General features: G+C 54.1%; 2 long non-coding RNA genes across 3 annotated transcripts; both read right to left on the bottom strand.

The window, feature by feature from the left end:
• Positions 1-7,579: 7,579 nt before the first annotated feature.
• Positions 7,580-8,383, bottom strand: LOC140845473 (uncharacterized). The gene is made up of 3 exons (XR_012124247.1): positions 8,291-8,383; positions 8,048-8,213; positions 7,580-7,944 (listed from the first exon to the last, which is right to left on the bottom strand). It is a non-coding gene; the product is annotated as an uncharacterized lncRNA (long non-coding RNA).
• A 6,521-nt stretch (positions 8,384-14,904) lies between these two features.
• LOC118973409 (uncharacterized) lies at positions 14,905-20,650 on the bottom strand. 2 transcript variants are annotated; one of them, XR_012124333.1, is made up of 4 exons: positions 20,281-20,650; positions 17,702-20,049; positions 16,603-16,756; positions 14,905-15,824 (listed from the first exon to the last, which is right to left on the bottom strand). It is a non-coding gene; the product is annotated as an uncharacterized lncRNA (long non-coding RNA). The 2 variants fall into 2 exon arrangements; XR_012124332.1 differs by lacking the exon at positions 20,281-20,650 and having other exon boundaries at positions 17,702-20,268.
• Between the last annotated feature and the right edge of the window lie 3,847 nt (positions 20,651-24,497).

Below are 24,497 nucleotides of genomic sequence, written 5' to 3'. Positions count from 1 at the left end.
GAGCGCCAAGGCTGTCCACACAGCCATTGATTTAAGAGACAATATCACTTGCTTCCAAGTTTATGAGGCAATAAACAGCCCCTGCATATTGATGAATGCTGAGGTGTTTGCTCAGCACATTTGCTGTGCGCATTTATTACCAGGGCTGTGCTTTTAAAGCAAATGAAACTGCAACTATTTTCATTTCCTTTGGTAAGGCTGTCCCCTCCCCCAGCAGCTCTTAATCTGTTTGATCCCTGGTCCCTCTTCCCTTGGGGGCTGGGGTGCAGTCACATGATGAGCGGGACACCTGACAACTGGCCCCACCCTGCCCTTGGATCTTGGGGAGCCTCACAGGGTTCTGAGAGAGCTTGGAACAGTGGGGGATGAAGAGCGTCATTTTTCTGAAGGCCCCACCCTGAGCCTTGTCTCCCGCCTTGTGTCTTCCTCCCTGGAGAACAGCACACACGATAATAGAACCGAGCACCCGCCAGCATCCACTCCCCCTGTGACATAACACACCAAATAAAATTCCTTTTCATCTTGAGCAGCTGGGATGCTACAAGGCTGGGCTGCTAGTCCATAAAGATGAATCTTCAGAGCATTTACTAGCTGGAATGTCCCATGAATCCAAACTGGTTTATGTATAAAATATCAGGAAGTTTTGGAGGAGGTGGTGAGGCCGGGTGGGGAGCAGGATGGAGAGATTGATCACAAACTTTGTGCTAACTGAGTAGTTCCATGCACGCCAAACAGTGAGAATAACACTTGAAAAATGTACTCGATTATCCAGAACACAACATTGATTTATAGGCGTGGTAACCCCCATCTTGCCATCCATTTCCCTAATAGAGATTAGGGTGACGATGGACCTTTGCTGGGATTTTCCAGCTCATTCCGCGCCCCCAGTAGCCCCTAAATCCACTATGGATTGCTTGGTAAAATAAGCGTTAGCGCTTTTAGCTGGACATTCTGATGTGGGGGCGGGGTTGGAGATACGAAGCACTTCTGAGTTTGGATTCGTTTTAAAGATCTAATAATATAGATTGCTTGAAGCCAGACCGTTTTCTAGCAAGGGAGAGGAGGCAAGTTTTCAGGAGATCTTGGGCTGCATTTACAATCTGAGCTGTGTTTGGAACCAGTGGGTCACCTCCAGAGGCACCTTACATGGCAGCTGCCAGTGGTCCTCCTGGACAAAGCTGTGGCAACAAGCACGTGGCATTTGGGGCCACCTGAGTTGGAAACATCAGGAACAGAGCCTGCCTTGAGAAGATGGCATGTACCCTCATCACTTGCACTGGTCATTTGTCAATTCAGTGGACATTAGTCAACATCCTCTATGTACAAAGCACAGTGCACGTGGGAGATGCTAAATATGGGGTGCCCCTCTGCCAGGGACTTTGTGAGACATTTGAGGGAGGGAATCAGGGGCCCGGCTCTCCAGAGCCTTACAATCCCAGCTGGAACTGGAGCACAGGAACCAGATGAATGAATAAGTATGAAGCAAGTACTCAACCAAATAAACAAAGACTGGCATCTTGTCAGGTTGGAGGTAAGGGAGAGGAACCAAGAACTCCTAGGGAAGGGGGAGAAGCACTCAGGGGGACTTTTCTTTCTGTGCAGAGGGCTCCAAGGACCCACCAGAGAGGGGCAGCTGTCCAGGTGGACAGGGTCCATCCACAGGGCCAGCCCACCAATATTTTCTGCCTTTCTGGAAGAAACATGACCCCTAAAATCTATCTTCCACAAACCCTCTCTTCCAGGGAAATCTTACTGGCAAGTTTATTGTCCTAAGAAACAGTTTGGGGAATTTTTATCTTTCCTTACATTTCTTGCACATGCCAATGCTAAGACTGTCCAAGGATGGCTTGGCGGCTCTAGGACCTCTCCAGCTGTGCCCTATGCCCAGGAAGGCAGGAGAATCTACCTCTCTGCACATCCTCTTCATCAACGGATGGGTCCTTCAGGCCTGGGAAGAGGGGATGCTCTTGGGGTGGGAGGTGGCAATCCTGCCACCCCACAGGACTTTCAGTAGCTGTGTAGGTGAGGGCTCCCTATCCATGGAGCTGACCATGGGACAGGGACAGGATTCCTGCCCTTGGGAGTGACCAGCAGTGTAAGGTGATGAGATGAAATGTGCTACTGTGCTGTGCACAGAAACCCAGGGCACAGACGACAGGGACAGTCACCGGAAGGATTGGGGGGGTGACACCGAGACCTGGTTGTTGAGAGAGAGCTTGAGAGGTGACTGCCATCATCACCGTCTGCACCATCGCCACCGCCTCCACCACCACCACTGTCACCATTACTGTCACACCATTACCGCCCAGGTGGTGTGGGCCAGGCCCTCGGCTAAGGGATTCACATGTATCTAGATGAATTCTTACCAGAACTTAGTGACTGAGGGACCACAATGACCCCATTTTATAGATGAGGGCACTGATGATTAAGGACTTCACCCAAATAATAAGTGGACGAGCAGGGATTCAAGCCCATGCACCCTGACTTGAAAGCCTTGGTTCACCATATACCAGGCCTCCCCCTGCTAGGACTGGGACCCTGGGTGCTACTGGTTTCTTAAAGGTAAGAAACATGTAGTAGGAGTGGAGAAGTGATTGCTGCATCCGTTTGTTCTTTGTAGCATCCATTCGTTCACCACTGATCTGGCTCGGGAAGGCACAAAGTGGGGGCAGCCCCCTGCTGGGATTGCTCGCCCATGGCCCTTCCGAAGCCAAACGTGGCCATGTCACTGCCCTGGTCCGGGAGGAGCAGGAAGGGCTCGGGGGCGTGTCCCTTCTCTGCCACAGACCCGCCCTGGGGCCAGGGGCAGGGAGCTCCTGCTGCCTCCCCCTGACGTGTCCTTCCTCTCTTCTTCCCGCTGTCTACCTGAAAATGCTACTTATGCTTCTTTAAAAAACTACCCATACAAGACAAACCCTAATCCATTTTGCCAAAGACATTTTCTCTTAGATTTGAAACCCTGTGTAATTTAAGAGATATGTAATTCATGTGTCTGCATTTAAACCATCAAAGTGCTTTTCAAAGAGCTATTTGAAATCTTTGGAGCTTTATGAACCTTTAAAGTTCTTTCTTTGAAACATGGGACCCACACACTGCCAAGGATAAAGATAGTCAAATACCAAAGGCTAGGGGTGGGTTTGAGACCAAATCCATGACATTTCACTTTACAGAACTGAATTTCTCATCTTTAACATCTACTTCCAATTAGGATCGCGGGCCGCTGTGGAATCTCACACCTTTGCGTGCCCCTCGCCGGCCCCTCCAGGAGGCGCCCCGCACCCACGCCCGCCGGTGCTCCTCGGCCCGCACGAGGCGGAGGGGCGGCCCGGGTCCCCGCGCCCCGCGCCTCAGCGCCCGCCACCAAGTAGGCGGGCCGAGCAGGTCGCAGGGACGCGTTTCCGAGGGGCCGCAAAGCTCCCAGGCGAGGGCAGGAGTTCGCACACGCGTCGCCAGGTTTCCAGCCCGGGGCCTGGCTCAAACAGCGGCTGGGCGCTCGGCCTCCGGCGCCCCATCTGCGTACCCTTGAAGCGCCCCGCCCGCACCCCGAGGGCGCAGGTGGCGCCTGGGCTCGCTCAGGCCAGGGACCCCGGCTGGGCGGCATCTCCCGCGGCCCGGGCCCCGCAGCTGACACCCGGAGGGCCGGGAGGGGCTCGGCGTCCGCTCGTTCGCGTTCCTCGGGGCCGCGGGCCCGCCCTCCTCCCCTCCCGGCAGCCGCGGGAGCCGCGCGCGAGCCCAGGGAGGCGCCCCGGCGGGGACGAGCCTGCGCGCCCTCGCGCTTCGCTCCCTCCGCCCGCCTCACTGCGGCGACGCGGGGCGCCCTCTGCCTTCCCGCTGGGTCGGGGGGCCGACAGCCACGCCCGAGCCCAGACTCCCAAGGGGGCACGGGGACTGGGGCCGCGACCTGTGTCTGCCGTCCGAAGCCCACCGACCGCAGCAGCTCTAAAGACATGCCCAGACCCCCTCTCGGACGCCGACCTGGACCCGGGACCCCGCCCGTCCTCGCGGCCCCAAGAGCCGGCCGGCCCCCTGCTCCAGCTCTCCCGGCTTTCCCGGGGTCTTGCCTTCTCCTCCCTCCCCTATCAGCTATTGGGAAGCCCCCACCGCCGGCTTTTGTGCCCCTGGCTAGGGGCGTTGCACTCCCTCTCCCCACTTCTGCCCTGCTCAGGAACAGCCTGTAACCCCCCCCCCCACCTTCCCGCCGGGGGCGACCAGCTGTCCGGGGTTAGTGATGATCTGCGGACCCTGTGCGCCTACGGCGGCGGAGGGCAGCAGTCCGGCAGCGCCCTTCCTGCAGCTGCCTGTTCAGTACACCCCAGTTCTGCTCCTGGGATCTACCCAGAGCCTTCAGCTAAGCGAGTTCCAAATGCTAAAGAATGCTTTTTTAAAAATTGCTGTCTTGGAGTAGTGGCAAAAGATTTTAAATCCTGGGGCTTTGGTTTTCTTTAAGAGCAATAAAGCAAGCCAGAGCTGATGTGACCGGGTTAAAATCGCCGGGGAAGAGGGTGCCTGGGCCATGTCCACCTCCTCCCTCTTTCCCCGCACACCTGGGGTGCTTTTGCCTCCGGGTCTGTTTCCCCCCAGGCCTCAGCAACCCGAGGACTTCCAGGTCCCCAGGCCCAGGCCTGAGTCCTCTTAGCGTCCTTTGCTGGTGACTTCAGCCCGGGCCTTGACAGTACTCCCAACAAGGAAGTCCTCTTGTTGAAAAGGAAGGAGGGCATCTCCCCCTCAAAGACACCTCCCCCAGCTCCCAGCTTCCCCGCTGCCTGTAGTATCAGCACCCCCCGAGTCCCCAGCATCTGTGCAGTCAGCCTAGACACAGCCGTCCGACCTATGCGGACACTTTTTCTCCCTTGCTGCTCTCCACACCAAGTTCAATCCGATCCCAATCCTGCCAGTCCGTCCCCTCCTTGAAATGTCCCCCAAATCCACATAAGGTTCAATGAAGTTTCAGCGTGAAGGCTAAGAGCTAGAGGAAGAGCTTTCCAGGCAAGGGAACAGCATGTGCAAAGACAAGGGTCAGTGAGAGCACCCCACCTCGGGGGTCAGCCAGGGGTTTGGAGGCCCCCACTGGGGGCTCACCTGGCCACCTGGCTTCGTCTCAGCGGTTTAGTAGCCAACACGTGCCCTCTAGTCCCGCTGCCCTGCAGAAACCTCCTCTCTCATTGGCCGCTAACCTCTGCAAGGGCCCCGGAGTCCCGTTCTATCTTCTGTCCCCCTCACCTCCTGGGTGCTGTGGGCTTCCCAAAGCGCTGACCAGGTGTGGTACCCGTCCTGTGACTCAGCCCACAACCCTCTCAGCCTCTGAAGGCTTGGGATCAGGCCCCTGCTTTTCACGACCGAAGGGACCAAACAACCTTTTCCACCTTGACCACTCCTCGGAATCTCCGGACATGGGCAGGTCGCCGCCCCCAGTCCGCCACTACCCTCGTCGGAAACCCCCTCTGGCCCCTGCTCCTTGGAATCTGCGTTCATGGAGTCACGGTGCATTACGCAGAGTCTGAAGGCAGGAAAGATCTCCAGGCAGGAAGGGAAGGCTCTCCCGGCCCGTTCGCGGAGAGTATTTCTGTCAGTTGAATAAGAGCCGCAGTCCCACTAAACACACCAACTCCGCTGACCATACACCACAAGACCTCCTCCTGGAGCCGACCTGGGGAAAAGGCCTGGCTCGGCGCATGTTCTTAACTGGACTTGTGCGCAGACCTTCCATCGTAAAAGGCATGATACATGACAGCTCAAGATCTAGGGATTCCCTGAGCCCAGAAGTCTTTACTGTGTGCCTGTTAATGCCCAATAAAATACAGAGATTTTGAGAGCAGCCGCCAGCCTTCCAGAAATACAGAGGTTTGCCCCAGGACCTTGGGTCCTCCCATCACCATGGAAACGGGCTGCAACTGCACAGAAGTAAGGCCAGGAGTTGATGGGATCCAAGTGCTCTGAGGAGGCGGTTCTGGCCAGGCTGAGCCCTGCTGTCTGCACCTGACCAGAATGGGTGTCTTCTTCCTCAGCTTGGGGTGAAGGGGGGGAAGTCTGTAAGTCCTACAGAGGTTTCTCTGGGGTCCCCCTATGGTGGGAGGACTAGAGGCTCAAAGTAGCTTCTCTGGTTGGACACACCCTCCTGCTGCTGTGTAACACAGGCCTGTCCCCTGGGGCCTGTGTCCTCAGGGAAGGTAGGAGCAATGACCCGGTGCCGGCCTGGGCCATCACATGCGTCAAGGACATAAGGTGCTGTGCTGTGTGAATTATAAAGTGTTGCACAAATATCGGTTATGATTATGGTACTTCGCTTCCCCAGGGACTGGAATATGAGTCAGTAACTTACAAAATAACCAGAATAATGATGAATGATTATGAAGTCCTTACAGCTCTGAGGAACTCACATGAAGTATTTGATTCAGTCCTCACATCAGCCCTGAGAGGACAGATACCATGAATATCTCCATTCACAGTGAGGAACAGGGTTCCAGGTCACCGGTCGGCCCTCACAGACAGGGCCACTGCCTGGGGGGCGTCCGTCTTTCTGTAGCTTCATCCTGACACATGTGTTAGCATACATGCTTCTCCACTTCCCCAGGCAGAGGAACGTGGGCTTTCCTGCTTGTTGGCCCTCAGTGGCCCAGGAGGGATTTCCTGCCAAGAGCAGAGGCCCAGCCATGTCCCAGAGGGTCCTGCTCCACAGCCTAGAAACAAGGCCCTTTCCCAGGTGGCTGAGGTGACACATGCATGGACAAAGGGGTCTTTCTGGGGAGGTGGCCTGGTCTCTGGGGTATCTTCTAGCTTAGAGCAATATTGTCACCAGCGAGCTACTCCCACCCAAACCCAAAACACCCAGCAGACTCCTGGGGTCCCATGCTGGGCTAGAAGCCCCCATGCTGGTTTTTGGTGTCCCTTTTGGTATACTGTCACCAGCGGGTTGGGTGAGGGAGAAGGCATATGCTGCATCAACTCCCCGGCCGGATCCAGCAGTGGAACCAAGTTGCTTTTCCCCACTGACCACTCCTTGATCCTTGCTCCTGCTGTGGTCCCGTCCTCTCCATGTGACCTCTGGCCACCTGGTCCTGGACGCCCTCTGGGTGCCTGTCAAGGCTGCTCTGCATTTAGAGAGAGACGCCCCCTTCCTGAGCTCCAGCCGGGCCCCTGAGGTGAGGGCCAGCCACTCTGCTGTGCACACGGCACTCCGGCCAAGGGAGCGCTCCTCACTCAGAGATCCCAGCTCCTGGACACTTCCTGAGACGCATGGAAAAGTCTCCTCTGACCGAAAGGCCGTGCAGTGAAGGCACCTGTGGGGCTGGTGAGAGTGCAGTATTTCTAAAGCGAAGGCCACCTGCCACCCGGCGCAGGCACTAAATCAGACCACGTTATTTGAGCTCTCTCAGGCAGAGGATTGGCTGTGCTGGTAATAACAACGTGCTCGCAGTGCACTTTTCCATTTGAATTAATTTTTGTAGCTAATTCTGGCTGCTGCATGTCTTCATTTAAAATATACATATACATGTATTTTGTTCAGTATTTTAATTAGGCCCAAAGGAATATACTTTAAAATTTTGGTACACTTCATTTGTTATATTAATGAAAAGCCACTTTAAATCAAGTTTCATGTTGATATTTCATTATGTATGCTGTTCTCACACATCTCTAAAAGAGATTTACATTACAGGTAGTAACCACAAATACTGGCAGTGGACAAGCTATTAATTTAGAATGTAAAGTTTACTTTTGAGGTGCAGCAAAAATATAAGGTTACACTCTTCTCCGGTGCAGCTAACTTCCCTATAAGGTGGCAGCACCTAAGATTCCAAGATGTGCCCACCACCCTCATCCTCATCCCCATCTCCTTCCAGAGGCCTGGCCTCCAGTCCGAGGGTTGCTGTTGTTCACACCACCACTTACAGGCCTGAAGACCGGGCCAGAGCCCCAACTGGGGGTTGAGAAGCTGGCACTGAGCACCTGGAAAGGAAAGGTTTGGGGATGTGGAGGCCTTTGGGCCTGGGACTGCTGTGCTGTGGCTTTGCTAGGTGAGCTCATGCCATCTGCATGCACGTGTACTCACTCAGAGATGGTGACATGGTGCCTCCCATGGCCTTGGAGGTGATGTTGGTCTAGTCTTTGGCCACTGCTGAATGTTTCTGTGCTCCAGGTGCCATGCCAAGCATGTTAGCTGTGCCATCTCACTGAATCCACACCACCTCATGACGTTGGTTGCACTGCCCCGACCCCTGTGTGGCAGAGGAGAAAACTGAGATTCAAGTGGCTAGTGGGTCATAAGAACTGAAGCCACAGTGCTGCTGCCCACCATGTCCCACTGAGAGCAGGTTCTGCTGGAGACAGACTGCCCGGTCCCTGTTGCTGGTATATTAGCTGGGGCTTAGCTGAAGAAGAGGAAGGCCAGTGCTGTCAGGCACAGGGCTGTGCGAGAAGGTGAGTCACGCTCCCTTCAAGGCTGTCAGCTGACATTTAGCCTGACACACGTCCTGGCACAGAACTGCCCTCACTTTTCTAGATCCTCTCTCTGCACTTCAGCAGGCTGAACGCAACCTACGCAGGAAAATAAAGCAGGAAGATGATTTTTCCAGACTGCTCTGAACCCTTGTGCATGCGATTTAACTGCACCTCCCTTTCCTTGGCTTGAGTATGGGGGACATAGCAGTCAGACCACGCTTCCTTTACGTGGCCCTCAATGCCTTACACACACTTTGACAGACATTATTTCACTGCACCCTTGTGATGACCCTCTGCATCAAGGTGTTATCTTACTCCTGTTTACAACCAGGTCTCAGAGAAGTCAAGTGACCGGCCTCAAATCACACAGCCGATGCAGACTGTCAGGGGAGTGCCAAGAGACGAGTGGACGCCCAGCATCTCTGCTGACTGACAGCTGTGTGGTACACTTTCCTAGTGATCTGTGGTGGGGAGATGGGATGTATCCTGGTTGACTTCATAATGTAGCATGATGGAAAATAGGAATGTCAGACAATATTCTGCAACTCTTTAAGTTGCATTTTTTTAAGAGAATTTTTAAATATACAGGTGATTATCTTATGCCTGGCTGGTTGGTACTCAGTACCATATGCACTGAAATGACCTCTTTCTAAAAAGTTAAGGTAAATATGGCAGCTTAGCAACTAAAGGAGTGTTCCACACAATGTCTGAAACTCCTATTTGGCTTGACTTTGAAAATGATAATTATTAATAATAACACATATTAGCTACCATTTGTTGTGCACCTGCTCATTGTGGTCAGGCCGATCATGTCATCAGTTCAAGTTGTACACACCTGCCTGCCAGCCCCTCCATCCAGTCAGACTAGCCTGTTTGACTGAGGACCACATCAAACTCTTTCCCACCACAGGGCCTTTGCATGTGCTGTTCTGTTACCTGGAATGCTCACCCCTGGGCTTTGCATATGGAGGCTCCTTCCCATGTTCCCAGCTCTGTGAGCCTGTCCCTAACCATCCACCTGGCCCTTTGAGATGCTTTTGCAGAGCACTGGGTTCTTCTCAGTAACAACCAGAACCCTTGGATCATGTTATGTCCATATTTCTTTGTTTCCTTTCTCTCCCACTTAGGGTTGTCAGCTAAGTTACAGAATGCCCAGTTAAATTTGAATTTCAGATAAACAACAACTATTGATACTTTACACTAAAAAATGTTGTTTATTTGAAAATCAGATTTAACTGGGCATCTTGTATGTTTATTTGCTCAATTTGGCAACCCTATTTCCACCAGCCAAAAGGCTGCATGAAGAGACTATATAGCCCAACAATGTATTCTCAGGGCTTGGCTCACAGCAGGTGCTCAGGAATTGTTTTCTGAACACATCGAACAAGTGGCTGTGTGGACATTCCAACCAGCCTGGCTGACACTGCAGCTTGTTCCCTTCTAGACGGTGCCCAGAGCAAAGTCTGCACCACATGTCAGCACCGGCTGCCCCTGACCCACAGTCAGGAGACTAAGGTCCAGAGCAGATCAGCAAAGTTTCCAGGAAAGCATCTTTGAGATACTTAAAACTGGGCAGAAAACACGAAAAATGGGAGGGAATGAATCTCAGGAGACAAAACTAGACCATCGGTGCACCTTGGTGATTTGGGGGCAGAGCAGGCTGTGTGAAATGGGGTGTGTGCAGGCGGGAGGTGACAAAATGCAGCTGGTGTGACCTCATACGGACTGCGCATCCATTAAAGGTGCTCATCGCCATGGAGACCAGACAAATGGGCCAGACGGCCAGGAAAGCAGGATAAAGGGGCCGTAGGGACGGATGTTCAAGGAGAGCCAGAGTTAAATATACACAGTGGCCGAGTAAGGACTGGGGACTGAAGAGAGCTGCCCAGACAGCCGCAGGAGGTGTGTGGGAGGAAGGAGGGGAAGTGGATGTGTGTGCCAGACCAGCACTGGGGCGTAGAAAGACAGGAGTTAAGAAAAGTTCAAGACCCATGTCAGGCGACATCTGAGCTAGACCTTCAGGAGGCCGTGTCTGCTGACACCGTGCACCATCTCCAGGGACGCCCAGCCTCGGGATTCGGGCACACACTCAGAGGCCCCGACAGTAATGCCAGGAGGGAATGGTCCCCAGGGCCACAGCCCTGTCAGCCTCCTATCGTGAGTTCCCCACCAGGGAGCCGGATAACAGAGGGGTCTTGTCAGAAACACTGCAAACTTGGGAGTGTCCTGGACTTGGTCTCAGCTATGAGGCATGAGCCGTGTCAGCTGCTTGTGAGGCTGAAGGGACCGGGTGCAGTGCAGCAAGGTGGCCCCTAGGCCAACACAGGTCCTAACTGCAGGGCCATCTGTCTCCTTTTCCAGGAGGCTGAGTCCACCCCAACGGCAGAGGCTGAAAGTGCCAGGCCCTCACTCTCCCAGATCCCCCAGCAAGAGGGGGCCTGCGGTATGGTCTCCTGTAGGTCTGGGAGTCTGCGGAAGGCTTTGCGGGAGAAGGTCCTCTTGCATGAAGACAGAACCCTCTCCCTCACCGTCCCCCTCTTGCTTTAGGTGAAGCGGAGGGCACAGAGCCTTGGCTGTGGGGACCACTTTGCAGCCTGAGGACAAAAGCCAACCAACTGTCTAAGAACAGGGGCTGGAGCTCCTACAAGGAGCTGGTCCTCAGCGGCCTCACGGGGCTGGAGGTCTCACCCTGGGGACACACCCCAGAGCACACTGCCTGAAAGGGAAACCAGCCTGAGTGCCTGCAGTCAGCCAGTGTTGGTCCCCTGGCCACTGCGCCTGCTGCCCACCTGTATCCAGCCAGGAAAACAGGAAGCCCGCAGAGCATTTAAAGAGAGGGAATTTAGTGCGGGCATCGGAGGGCCAAAGGGAGCACTTTGGATGCTCAGGACCCGGGCTCAGACGGCAGGGGCAGTGGGGAGGGGTGCCGCATTGCAGCCACTGGGAGTTCAGGAGGAAGCCCCGGGCAGGCTGCTGGGCAGTGCCAAGGAGGAATGCCGACATGACCCCATTGCCAAGGCCCCGGCCAGGCCTCCTGGGCCAGCAAAAAGGGGCCTCAAAAGGCGGATTCACAGTAGAGCACGGGATGTGGAGCTGAAAGGTGGCAGATATACCCAGGGGCAAGGCCAGGCCCCCAGGCCACACTGCTGGGGTCAGAGCCTCATCTGTGGCCTGGGACATACTCAGGTGCTCCAGCTCCAGCAGGGACAGTGACAGCAGCTGCCGCACAACCTGGGGCAAAGGGGTTACATATAAAATGCTTCGCCCGGTGCCTCTTGCCACAGGCCACAGCTCAGGGAACAGCTGAAGACGGACAAACGTTAAGTAAGTGAGTGTTCCCTGACACAGACCTCTGGCCTCTGCGCCCTAAGACCTGCTGGGCTCACATGCACGCTGACCAGGCAGGTCCAGGGGCTGGGCCAACACCCTTCTCAGTGTGAGGCTCCCAGCCTCTCCACTTCGTTCCTGCCCCTCAACAGCTGTTGCCCTGCAGGCCCCCTTATGCCCGAGGTTTACATGCCCAGCCACCTCTGCCTTTGCCCAGGAAAATCCTGCCCGGTCCCTGGACGCCTTCCCCAGCACCACATCCTCTGGACGCCTCCCCTTGCCCCACTCAGCAGGCTCCTGCCTGACCCAGACCCCCTCCTCCCCTCCTGCTCCCCTTCCCCGGGCCCTCTCTGCAGAGCCCCTGCAGTCCCTTCTAAGCCACCACCTTCCCCCTGCCCCTGATTTTTCCCACAGTGGTGCCTTTTGGGCTTGACTTATGTCCGCTCCTCGAAGATGCTCTCTCTGGCACATTGACACAGGAACCTCCTGTTACACTCTGCATGTCAGCTCAGATGTTGTCCTTTATGACATGTATTCCCATTTGTTATTTTTTTTTCGTTTGTTCATTGTCCCCCCCACCCCCTTCACGGAAGTTCCCTGGGGGTGGCACCTAAGGTAGTCGGCACACACTGTGGACACAGCTCCTGGTTCGCAGTGGACACCTGCCATCGGTTGTCCGTCCATCCGTCATCTATCATATTCTAGGCATTTGTGTACAATATGTAATGTCTATAACATTTGCATTATAAATACATAAATAATAAATGACTGGCTCGCTCTCTTGGACTCCAGGTCACTTTGCCTATCTCTAGTCATATTTTGTCATGATTATAACTATTTGCCTAATTGCTCTATTTATTGCTGAACACCCTCCTGCCAGGCTAGGAGCTGTGTCAGTGCCCGGCATGGCCCGGCAGGTGCTTGGTCTGCCCTGGTGGCCTGGCCTAGAGGCAGATCCCCTTGCATCTCCCCAGGTTCTGATTCCCAGGCACTGCAGGAGGGGCCATGCCAAGCTCCCACCATCACAGGCACCCCACGGGCATGACTGTCCTCGTCGGAGACCCGGGCATCCCATGGGCACGAAGACCCAGGGGCCCCATGGGCATGACTGTCCTCGTAGGAGACCCGGACACCCCGTGGGCATGACTCTCCTCATCGGAGACCTGGGTGTCCCATGGGCATGACTCTCCTCGTCGGAGACCTGTGTCGGAGTTCTCATTTGTGAGAATTTGCTCAAGGCCTTTCCAACTTGAAAGCCACTTCTCTCCCCAGTTCATCCACACAGAAAACTGGAAAATGGTTTACTGAAGTTTAAAGAACTTTTAAAAAGAGCTATGAGCCATCACAAGAGTCTCAGGTGATGCCAATTCTGAACCTCTATCATGTTTGTGAAAATACCTGTCATTCTAGAAGCATTCCACCATCCATACCCCTGCTCCTGACCCTTCCTCAGGGCTCCTAGCTTTCCCTGGCCAAGCCTGTAGCCACAGCCACCCCTTGGCCTCTCAGAAAAATCCACTTCTTTCCACACTCTGGAACTGGGGGAGTGGCCTATTGGCATCTAGAGGGGCCATTTATTTGGTCTGCTATGACCCTGAGCCTGACCTGAGACATCCAACTTGGGGCTCTGCATTAAGGAGGCCCTCTGGGGACCTAGGTAGCCAGGCCAGGCTGTAGCAGGACAGGAGCCTGGGGAGTGACCTCCAGGGGGTGGTGCCCTGGCCAAGGTGCTGGACCCCCATATCTCCAGCTAAAAACAAAGCTAGTGCATTTGAGGCAGTTCATGCCTGCAGTTCTGGGTGTGCAGTCTGCACTGCAGGACTGTCTTAGATTTTTCTCTTTTACTAGCAGCACCCCAGCCACAGCCTTGACTTCATCTGTCATGACAAAATAGCTGTCCTCACATCCTCAGAAGACTCCTGGCCTGGAGAGCCAGCAAGAGAGCCCCAGGCCTGCGAGCGGCGCCTCCATCTGCCCCTAGAGAAGCGGGCATGTGCACAGGTGCGCTGGGTGAGCTGGTGAGGGTTTTAGGCAGGTTAATTCAATCCCTAGACCGTGTTTTTCTGTTGGCCCTGGAGTACAGTCTGAAAAAGTAGTGCAGTGAAATCTGCTCCTATGTGCTTGAGAACCCCTATTTTAGGAAGCTGTGACCCTAGACCCAGAGATCCACAAAATGGCCAATGGGAGAAAAATTCTTCCTGAAGAAACCCCAGTCCATGTATGGCACCCAGCTTTCCTGCTGACAGGACCTGACATGACCTGGCCGACAGCATCATGAGGCTCCACCCACAGCTGCATGAAACTAATGACATGTCCCAATGGGATGTGATTTCAGTGGCCCCCTGCCCGAGAGCAGTCCATTCAGAGGCAACATCAGAAAGGGGGAGAGAGAGAGATTTGGGGGTAAGAGTGAGGAGTGGTGGTGTTCATTGAACAGAAATTCACTTCTTTTGTAAAAAAATACAAATTAAAGTAACCAAATAAGAATTGGTACCCAAACCCTTTAATGATGGAAATTGTTAATATGTTGAAGGATATGCTTCCAGAGCATATTCTCTGTGTGGGTACGTACAGGTGTATGAAAGGGCATTCACTGTTCTGGAATCTACTTTTCTTACTTAGAAATAGATTTTTGATGCCACAAAATTTGCACTTATATCTGAGTTCCTTCTGAGGACTTATTATTCTTTCAACCAGTCAGGGAGGCTGGCCCCAGTTCTGCATTTCTGCAGCAGTTCACCGAGGTTTCTCCCTGCAAAGCTGAGACGCAAGCTGACCCTTGGCTATGGTTCTGGCTCACACCTGGGAGCCCGATGAGCAGAATGGGCTTGACTATTCGTGTGAAACTCCACCCAGGTACACACTGGAACTCAGGTTTCCCCGAGCTCTGCCAATGGGTCTGGAGACCTGAGAGGGCCGCTGATGAGGGGAGAGTGACAGCAGGAGGAAGGTTTGAGCTCTTAGCAATGACGCTGGGGACAAGAGGTCACTTGGTCCATCGGATTCATTTTGCAGATAGGGACTGAGGTCAGAAACACAAAACTAAGGGAGAGGAAAAAAAGGCAAAAAAGTGACGAAGGTTTTTTTTTAATCACTAAAACTCATATTCAATTTTTATAAAAGATTAATACGCAGCTGGAAAGATCAACAAAGGATACAAATAGAAATTTTCTAAAAGACAAAATGTGAATGAGTCAAGAACATATAAAGAACATTCAAACTTGCTGATGGAATGAAAAAAAACTAATAAAGTATCTTTTTTTTGTCTGTCAAATTTGGTTGGGTAGTGGGGCGGGAAGGAAACTGTGCTGGCTGGGTTCACGGAGTTAGACTCTTGTCTACTTCCATTGGGATTTTCAGTGATGTGATCTCCCCAGGGTGCATCTTGGTGATATGTCCGAAAAGCTTTGAATACAATCATCCCTTTTGACACATTGTTTTTACAAATGGAATGGAATGGAATTAACCCTAGGAATTTATCTTAATGAATTAATTAGAAAGAGTCACAAAGATTTATCTTCTAGGATGTTCACTGCAGCATTTTTTATGATGGTGAAAATTTGGAAAAGACATAAATGTCCAACAACAGGGGATTGGTGAAATAAATGGAGCCCTAGGTAGTCACTAAGATTCAAATTTTACAAAAATTAATGACATGAGCAAGCTCACAATATAATAAATTTAAAATTTTGCTTATAAAATTGAATGCTTTATTAAAGTGAATATTTCTGGGTGCCAGAATTATAGGTAATTTTTATTTTTAATTTTTATCTCTACAATCCCATGCTTTTCATTTCTATAGTGGACAGATTTTTAACCTCTTAAGGGAGGGAGGGAAATAAGTATTTGTGAGGTTATTCTTTGCTGACTGCTGTCCCCCATTAGCTGCAGGGTCAGGGGCTCAGTGAGGGTGTCCTTCACAGCCCCCAGCCCTGCAGTGCCCAGCACCCATGCAGACCCCGAAGCTGGGCTGGAGTCTGGTGGGTGGTGGGTGCCGGTGGGCCATGCAAGATAAGACGATGGCGTGGAGGACCGAGGGCAGCCTGTAGTCCTGTTTGCATCTGGTTCGAGTAATAAGCAGACAGTGAAGTGGATTTGGGTGGTTTCGGCACTCAGGGCTCTGCCACATCTCCACATTCTGATTCCTGGGGCTCTCTGAAGTTTTGTTTTCCCAATATCCCAATTCCCTGTCCCCCATCCTCACTAGGGGGAAGTGAGTGGGAAGTATTTCCTCCTGGAAATACAGCTGGGTGAGACCTGCCCTCCCTTCCCCACGCGCACTGGCTGCCTTCCCACAGGTCCCCCTCCACACGCGGGCAGGGGCACTGAGCCGGGAGCCGGGTGGGGGGAGCCATGCATGGCAGGGCAGTGGATGGGGGGTAGCCAGGGAGAGGTGACAGCCAGGACACCGAAAAGAGGACCAGGGAGCCCTGCAGTGGTGCCAAACACCCCAGATTTGTCCCAACCCTACAGACACGTCAGCCAAAGGCCAGCTTGCTGGGGACCCAGCCACCCATCTCTGAGCGGGTTGTGGTGTCCACGGGGAGGGCCACACTGTGGCAGGTCACACGGGTCAGGGAAGGCAGGCAGCAGGAAGGGTGAATTTTAGGTGAGGCGCAAAGAGGAAGCTGGAGCCTTGGCAGAAGACAGCAGTGCACGTGACCCCTCTTGATGCCATTCCTAGGAGGCAGGTGAAGGCTACCCCAGGAAGATTAGAGAAGGGAACTTCGGGAACCAAATTCTCCCCGAATCTAAATCACATTAAAAATAAAAGGAAATAAACACATCTATCCTAACAGAAGTATGTTCCTCAAAGGAACCCCAGGGGACAAAACTCACACATTCGGCCACGTTAACAGAATGTGCTCTGTGCCAGGTGCCCTTCAGGCTCTGGAGACCCAGCAATGAGCAAAACAGAGCCTGTTCTTGTCCTTGCAGAGCTCTGGGTTTACTGTGAGCGACCCAAGACTGATGATATGGTACAGATTAAAGCCTGAACAGTGGAAGAGAACGGGGTCAAGGAGAGGGCCTGCTGGGAAGGGGAGGGGAGCTGCCTAGGGAGGTGGCAGCTGCATCCCCCAGGGTTAAAGGATGTGGCCGCCTGAGGGATGGGCACTGCCGGGCCGGCAGAAGCAGCAGCCTGGCCTGTCCCCGGGGTGGGACGGGGGACCCAACACTTTACTGGCTTTTGCCCATTTCTCCTGGTGTCCATTGGAAGCCATCTAAGCTCCAGCAGAGGGCCCTTGATTGCCCTCTGGAAGGCTAATTAGTCCCAGAAATGGAGTGTGGGGGGCCTGCAGGACAGGGGAGCCATCCACTGGCACAAATGGCGAGACAGCATGGGGCTGCCTTCTAATGGCTTTTTGAAGGTTGCTCACGTTTGACTGACAAAGGCCATATGCCTCCAGGGCTAGGGCTTTGGCCTCTCTTCTGAGCTCTTTATCGCCTCTAAAACAGCTTCCTCTTTGCTTTGATTTCATATATGCAATTTTTTCAGCCTGTTCTGTAATGGGAGGAACTGCATGAACCTAATGTCTCATGCCAGGCATGGCTGACTGTGGCAGCCCCTCCTTGCTTCTGGCCCTGAAGACTACTGGGGTCCCCAGCACAGCCACCCAGAGGGCCCGCGAGGTGCAGCTCCCCTGCTGTGGTGCTCTGGCCACAGGGGCGAAGGCCTTAGGACAGCTGTGACTGGGGCCCCGGAAACCCTGGGACTCACAGACTCATGCAGCTGAAGGCCAGGATGGGACATTGGCCCTGAACAGCTGCGCCAGCTGAGGGCGCAGGCTGGGTGCCCATCCCTGGGGACTGCTCCTGGGTGCTCTGCACCCCCACCTCCTGAGCAGCTGCTGCCTCCCGGGAAGGCGGGTGGGAAAGGCTGCTCCTTCTTCCTCCCGCCACCCTAGTGGAGCCCCGCCATGCAGCCTCGGCCCCTCACCATCGCACACCCCTGCTGTCCACCTCCTTGTTGTTAGGGCTGGCCTCTTCTCCAAGCAATTCTGGCAACTTCTAATTGCTTTTTTCAGTCTTCTCTCGGAGAGGCACTTGAAAATCATGGACCCCACTTAGCTCTGCCGCTGGGAAGGCCAGGCCAGGAGGACAAGCGTGCTCCTGGAGGGGTGAGGGGAGGGGCAGGAAAATGGGGAGCCGGCAAAGCTGTCAGGGGCTGCGAGTGACAGGCCATCACCGTGCTCTGATGACTGCCTGAGTGTTTGCTTCACTTTGTCGAAAACAACATCCTCTTCCTTGAATGACACTCCAACACCTGTCAGTCCCTCTGCGTCCTTCAGGCAATGTCTTCACTCACTGCCAGGGTGCCTCCATTTTCCCCCTTCACTGGGAGCCCCATTATTTCTGCTGCCCATGCACTTGGCGCCTGCCCTGAGTCCTGAGCTCACCCAGAAGCGACCCTGAGCCCCCACGGCCCCCCACCCCACCCCCAAGGATGTGCCTGCATCCTCTGGAGTCCTACTCCCCTGAGGCACTGTCTGAGACACCTGCAGGGCACACATGACCCCCACTGCCCACCGTCGCTGAGCCGGGGGAGCCACGGGGACAGGGGCACCACAGGACTCCAGAGGAGGGTGACATGGGGAAATGCATGGTGCCCACTCTGCCCCAGGGCAGGGGTCCACTGGCCCATGTCCCTCAGTGGCCGAGGCTTCCATGAGACTCCGACAGGAAGGTCTGGGTGGGGCCTGGCCCTGGGATACGGCCCACGTGTCCCCAGCTGCCACCGACTGTGGTCCCGACCCAGTTTCTGTTCTTCTGTTTATCCTCCTGATATCCTTCTAGTACATTCTGTTTCTGCTTGAATTAACCTGATTGCTCCCCGGTTCTGCTCCCCCAGGACTGGGGTGAACTCCCTCATGCTGCTGTCTGCGTGGGTGACCAGGGACCCTCTGCCAGGGAATGCCGATGGGTCCTCCTCACTCCCTCACAAAGGCCACACCTGTTGCTCTCTCCAGAGATCTGCGAGGGCTAGTCACTGGGGCCTCTTGGGCCTGTCACCACCAGTGGGGTCACTCCAGACCACCCTATGTCCTCCCAGGTGACCTGTGTGTATGTCAGCTTCTCTGGGCAGGGCTCACCACCGTGGCCACCACCCACGTCCACATTCAGGGCCCAGAGAATGGTCTTCCCCCAGGAGGCAGCTCCTCCCCTCCTGCAAGGAGGGCTCTTCATTCTGGGGAAGCAGGGGAACGGGGAAGCAGCTCGCAGATGGCCCCGTGGTGCCACAGAGGAGAGAGGAAATACTGCTTTTATCTCTGGAACAGTAAAATTAATAAATGAACAATAAGCTAAAGAGAAAACATCCTTGCAACTATGAACTGCTGTTTTCTTCATCTCTTAACTGTACCACTTTCAATGATGATTTCCTTGGAGGACCCCCCAGATCCAGCTCTCAGAACTCAGGTCTGCAAGTAGGGGAGCCACTGTGCCCCATTGGCACACTTAGAATACAGTGTCTGACCACTTCTCCAGTGAGGAAATAGCAAGAAGGCGTGGGCCGAGTGGGTGGGCGGGTGAGGAGGAGACCACAGGGATGCGTGACTCCCGACCCCCTGCAGTGTCACCAGAAGGCAGGAAGGCCCAGGACCTCACAAAGACGCCCCACCCCACTTCCACAAGGGGTGACGCTGGCACCAGGTTGGAAAACTGGTCCACGTAAGCAACTATCTCAATGAGGATATTCCATGACAATAATGCAGAAAATTAAAGACCAGTAGCAAAGGGAAGAACAGAGGTTAGAAGTGAAACCACTTTCAAACTACCAGAGAGCCCCCCCCAAATCACTGATGGGTAGGAGGGGAAAAGAACCTGCCAAGGGTAGTAAGAAATAGTGATGACAACAGAGCTGTAAGAACTGGAGCAATTCTCTGACAAGGACATTGGCGACCTGAATCTGTTTTACAAAATTAAGCAGAAATGAAAATAAGTATTATAATGAATGATGAGCTCAAAAGTTCACGATTAAGCACCTAGCAGAGTAGGTGATCCGGGGAGCTGGTTCTCTGGGGGACAGAGCTCTGACAAGGAGGGCCAAGGAAGAGAGGGTGCACCCCCAGAGCTGGAGCTGAGGTGGCCGGACAGGAGGGGCAGGGGCTGAGCAGCCTGGGAAGGGCTCTCACTCCCACTGAGCCTGCATCAGGGTGAGTCGAGAAGGGTGTGGGGCTGAGCAGTGACCAGGGCTTTTGAGGAGTGGGCAGTCACCTCGGTCCCATCTCCTGGTGTTGGGGAGCCACTTCAGAAAAGAAGAGTGGGTGCTGTCCATCTTCATATGAACTTGGTGAGACAAAACCCAGGCAAACTGTTGGGCCCTGAGCAGATGGTGGAGGCGGGTGATGGCTGGGGTGTTCTTCCCAGGCTGGTGCGTGAGGCTCTCAGGGTCACCAGGACAGTGCCCCTGTGGTGGCCCAACCACGGAGTGACCACAGGCCATTCATAAGCCCCTGTCACCACGTGGCTGTGCTGCTCATGGAGGACGCGAGGGGCACTGCAGACCTGGGTACTCACCCTGGAATGTTCCGGCAGCTCAGACGGCCAGGGTTCAAGGCCCTGGTGGCCAGGAGAAGAGACCTGGGGAGAAATATAAGGCCAACAGGAAGAGAGCCGTCCATCCACGGGGGATGTGCGCAGCGTGGCCTTGCTCCTGCTCCCTGTGGGATTCTGGCCTTAGCTGAGTAGCTGACTGAATTAGGAACTGGCAGCTTGAGATGAAACCTGGACTGCTCCAGAATCCTGGGGCCGAGGTGCTGGGCACGCAGGGTACAGGCCGCGGTGGGTCTAAGATGCCCCAACTGCAGGCTTGTCCCCCGACCCGAGGCCAGTGTGCCCGGCTGCGGGGTAGGGCCCGCTTCCACCGCCCGCTGACGCCCTGGCAGGGCGGAGGGCGCCCGGCCCCCTCCCTCCCCGCCAGCCCCCACGCCCCACGCCCTCTGGCGGCGCCCCTCTCCCCGCGGCCCGCGCTTCCCCACCCGGCGGCCAGGGCCACCGGGCGCAGTGCAGGACAACCCCCTGGGGCCGCACACCGAGTCCCGGCGACTGTCCCCTCCGTGGGCCGGCGGTTTCTGAAAAGCAAAGTAGGTTAATTTTTGCCTGATTTAAGGAAGGCAAGATCGCCGGGAGTTGAGGACTGCGCCGGGCCGCCCCTCCCACGGCCCTCGGCTCCCCCGGGCAGGCGCGGGGCTCGGCGCGGTGCCCCCCGCCCCGGGCTCCCCCGCCGCCTCCGGGACAGGCTGACGCTTCGGCGCGGCCCCTAGGACGCCCCGTGAAACCCCCGGCCGCGGGCGCACCTCCTGCGGCTGCTGCGCCGCCGCCCGCGGTCCCTCCTCGGGCCCCAAAGCCCGGCGCGCGGCGCTGCACCCGAGGCCCTGGGACGTCTCCTGCCTCCTGCAGCTGTGGGGCCGCGGCTCTCGGCCCTCTCCCAGCGAGGCCGGGGCGCAGCATCTCTGGGAACTTCCCTCCCTGTGTCGCCTCGCCCAGAGACCCCCTTTTGTCTGCCTCTCCGCCTCTAAGGCCCCTCGTGCTTACACTGGGCCCACCTGGGCGAGCCAGGATTAGCTCCTCAACCTAAGGGTGGCTGGTAGCAACCTAACAGCCGCCCAACCTATCAGAGGTTCTGGACTTCTTGGGGGCCACTGTTTCGTGGCCACATGGACTGCCTGAGGCCTACAGCTGTCTCCCCAGACCACGCCTTCCTCAGACTGGCCTGCGCAGCCCCTGGTGCCCCCATTCTGAGTGACCCAGGCCAGGGCTGAGTCTCCCTTTCATCTGCTTTGCCCACCCACCTCACCAGGATCCACTTCGGTACCCCTGGGATCTGCTGTGCATTTCAAAGGATGCCCCCACTTCTTTGGCCCACAGCCATGGCTGTCACTCAGCCCCCAGCCCCCTGGCTGGAATCCACAGCCCCTAATGGCTTTCACCCTCCAGTTTCATAACTCAAGAGTCCTGTATATAGTTGACTCTTGAACAGCACAGGTCTGAACTGCAGAGCTCCACTTATATGCAGATTTGTTTTCAACAAACATATTGGAAAAATTTTTGGAAATTTGTGACAAATTGAAAAAATGTTTTCTCTAGATTCCATTATTGTAAGAATACAGTATATGATACATACGACATACAAAATACGTGAATCGACTTGATATATTATCAGGGAGGCTTCTGCAGTAGGCCAGTAGTAGTTATGTTTTGGGAGTCTAAAGTTATACATGGATTTTCGATTGCACGGTTTCGGTACCCCAAATCCCTGCGTTGCACAAAGGTCAACTGCAGATCTGAATGAGGATCTAATCTTTAGTACCCACCAAGGCCAGCTTTCTTAGGGGGGATGCAGGGCTCTGTGGTCTTGTTCTTGCTTAGTTCTCTGGTCTCTTCTTTGGCACCCCACCCAACTCCTCCCTCAGACCACTTCAAAAGATGCAGTTGAACAATTTTGGATTTCTCTAAAATCCCAGAATGCTCGGGGATGTTTCAGGACTTCCTCCCCTGTAATAAGCCCTCGGCCTGGCAAAGAATGCCTTCTTCTCTTTTTAGTTCCATTCCAACTCAGGCTCCTACAGGAAGCCTTCCCAGGTTGCCTCCTCCAAGCTGAGCTGGGTCCCTCTTCTGTATCTTCTGTCCACGTCTCTGCAACACACATCACACTGAATGGTTCTCACCTGCTGGACGTGTGGCCCCAAGTAGGCACACGATGGTGCTGTTCTCAGAATGAGCAGATGCTGTGGTTTATTAAAGACCTGTGATGCTAGGATTCTGGCTTTGTCTGCTGTTATACTAAAGGGAATGACACAGACAAGGTGTGTGGAGTGAGCAAACTCGGGAGTAGGGGTCCCTGCACTGGGTTGTGGGAGAACACAAGGAACCCTGCTTGCCTGGCAGACTGGGTCTGGCTGGGTGATGCCCACCCCCATGCCCTCGCAGGGTGGGAGGGTCAGAGCTCTCTGTTCTGAGGTTAGGAGGGCTGGTGAGTGGCAGTGAGCAGCTTCTGCGCAGCCGAGTCAGGAAGGATGGGAGTCCTGGGAACTCTCTCCGACAGGGTTCCACGAGAGTCTATTTTTACATTTGCCTTTGAGAAAACAAAACAGGACATTGCAGCTTCACCTCCATAAAGGAAGCCAGGCAGGAGGCTTTGAGGAATGTTCTCCAAAAATTTAAGTTCAATACCCCAGACAAGCATGAGATTGTGAAAACAAATTTACAGGCACTTGCAAATCTCACCAGTTAACAACGGCTCTTAAAGACAGATTCTGGGTGAATGGGAAGAGACGCCAGTGCACATCAAGATTTGATTGCTTAGTACTCTGAGCCCCCAAACTAATATCAAATTTAATTTTTGAAAACAAGGCCCACCGAGATGAAATTCCACTAATTAAGAAAACCTGTTTTTTCTTTCCAGATGCATTCCAATCTCCTATTACCCACCAAAGCAGACATCAAATGTCAAATGTGGGGAGAGGGGATTGCACGTAAAAAGTTGGCTGAGAGAGGCCTTCACTCTTCAGCTCCCCTTTGGAAATGAAGCTCATTTGGATAAATCACTATGGCTCTTCGCCATCAGGAGTCTTCTCCCTTCAGATCTCATGGCCAAGAGAAGTGCTGGCCATATGCTCACAGCACTTGGTAAAAAATAAACTGAACCAACAAAACAAAAATTGCACTTATGGGTGATTTTTTTTTATCATGCTAGTGTATGCATCTTATATATGTAAGGTAACATGTCACCATTCCTGCCCATGGGAACAAACAGCCTCTCGTATAAGACCCGCATTTTAAAAGCCAAGATCCAAACATAAGCAACTGGTGTCCTCCCTGTATGTCCCTTGTCACTTTTTTTTCCCTCAGGTATCTTTTGAGTTACAATTGGTGACTGATAAGTGCAACAGGGGAAGATCATGAAATTAAAATGCTCAATATTGTCTGGCAGGGAGGGCTCCACAGAGGTCCTTTATGAGGTGGAACCCCGATAGTCCCCAAGCCAGCGAGGCCTCCAAGAGGACCTAAGAAAAAGAGGGCTGAATGTCGTGCCATTTCCTGCTGGGCAGACCCCTTCTCCGGACGGCTGAGTTTCAATGTTAGGAGCCAGCTGGGGTTTGGCTAATTCTAATTTCTTATCAAGTATCATCTATGAAAGCCCATGGGCATAAGTGTACTTACCGAAGACATTTTCATTTAGGGCAGGAGGTCTGACTTGTCGTGGGCACGTTGGACCTTGGTAGAGCACACCTTGTGTCAGTAGGGACGCACTCCTGAGTTGCTCAGGGGAGTCACACAACCCTTGGGTGTGAGGAGAAGGGAGGCCTGGGGAAGACTTGGAAAACAGACCTGTCCCTCAGGCTGCTTACACCAGGGAGTGGGGGACAATGACATGTGTGTCTCCACACGCAACACAGGCATGGCTCTTGAGGATCATGAAGATGGCAGCAGTGAGGAGACTCTTCGAGGAGCTTGTCATGCGGAGACAGAGCATTGCCCAGACTTAACCGATTTTGGTTTAAATTTTGACAATGTTCCTTGTAATAGAGGCACAGATGTAAAGTGAGCATGACACTACGTCTTGCTGTGGTTTTGCCACAGGAAGCCCCCCCACCCCCCGCCCCCATCTGTGGCCAATGTACAGCATGGTTCCCGAAGTCCCTATCTCCTCTGGGTTTCGTGTAAAGCTGGAAACATTTCCTAGGCAAATACACATCCTTAGGAAGAGAGGTCTGAGTTTGGTTCTGACCGCT

This window comes from Manis javanica, chromosome 13 (assembly GCF_040802235.1).
Source record: "Manis javanica isolate MJ-LG chromosome 13, MJ_LKY, whole genome shotgun sequence".
NCBI classification, from domain to species: domain Eukaryota; kingdom Metazoa; phylum Chordata; class Mammalia; order Pholidota; family Manidae; genus Manis; species Manis javanica.
Note: the sequence above shows the minus strand (reverse complement) of the source record. Positions and strands in the feature narration are given on the sequence as shown.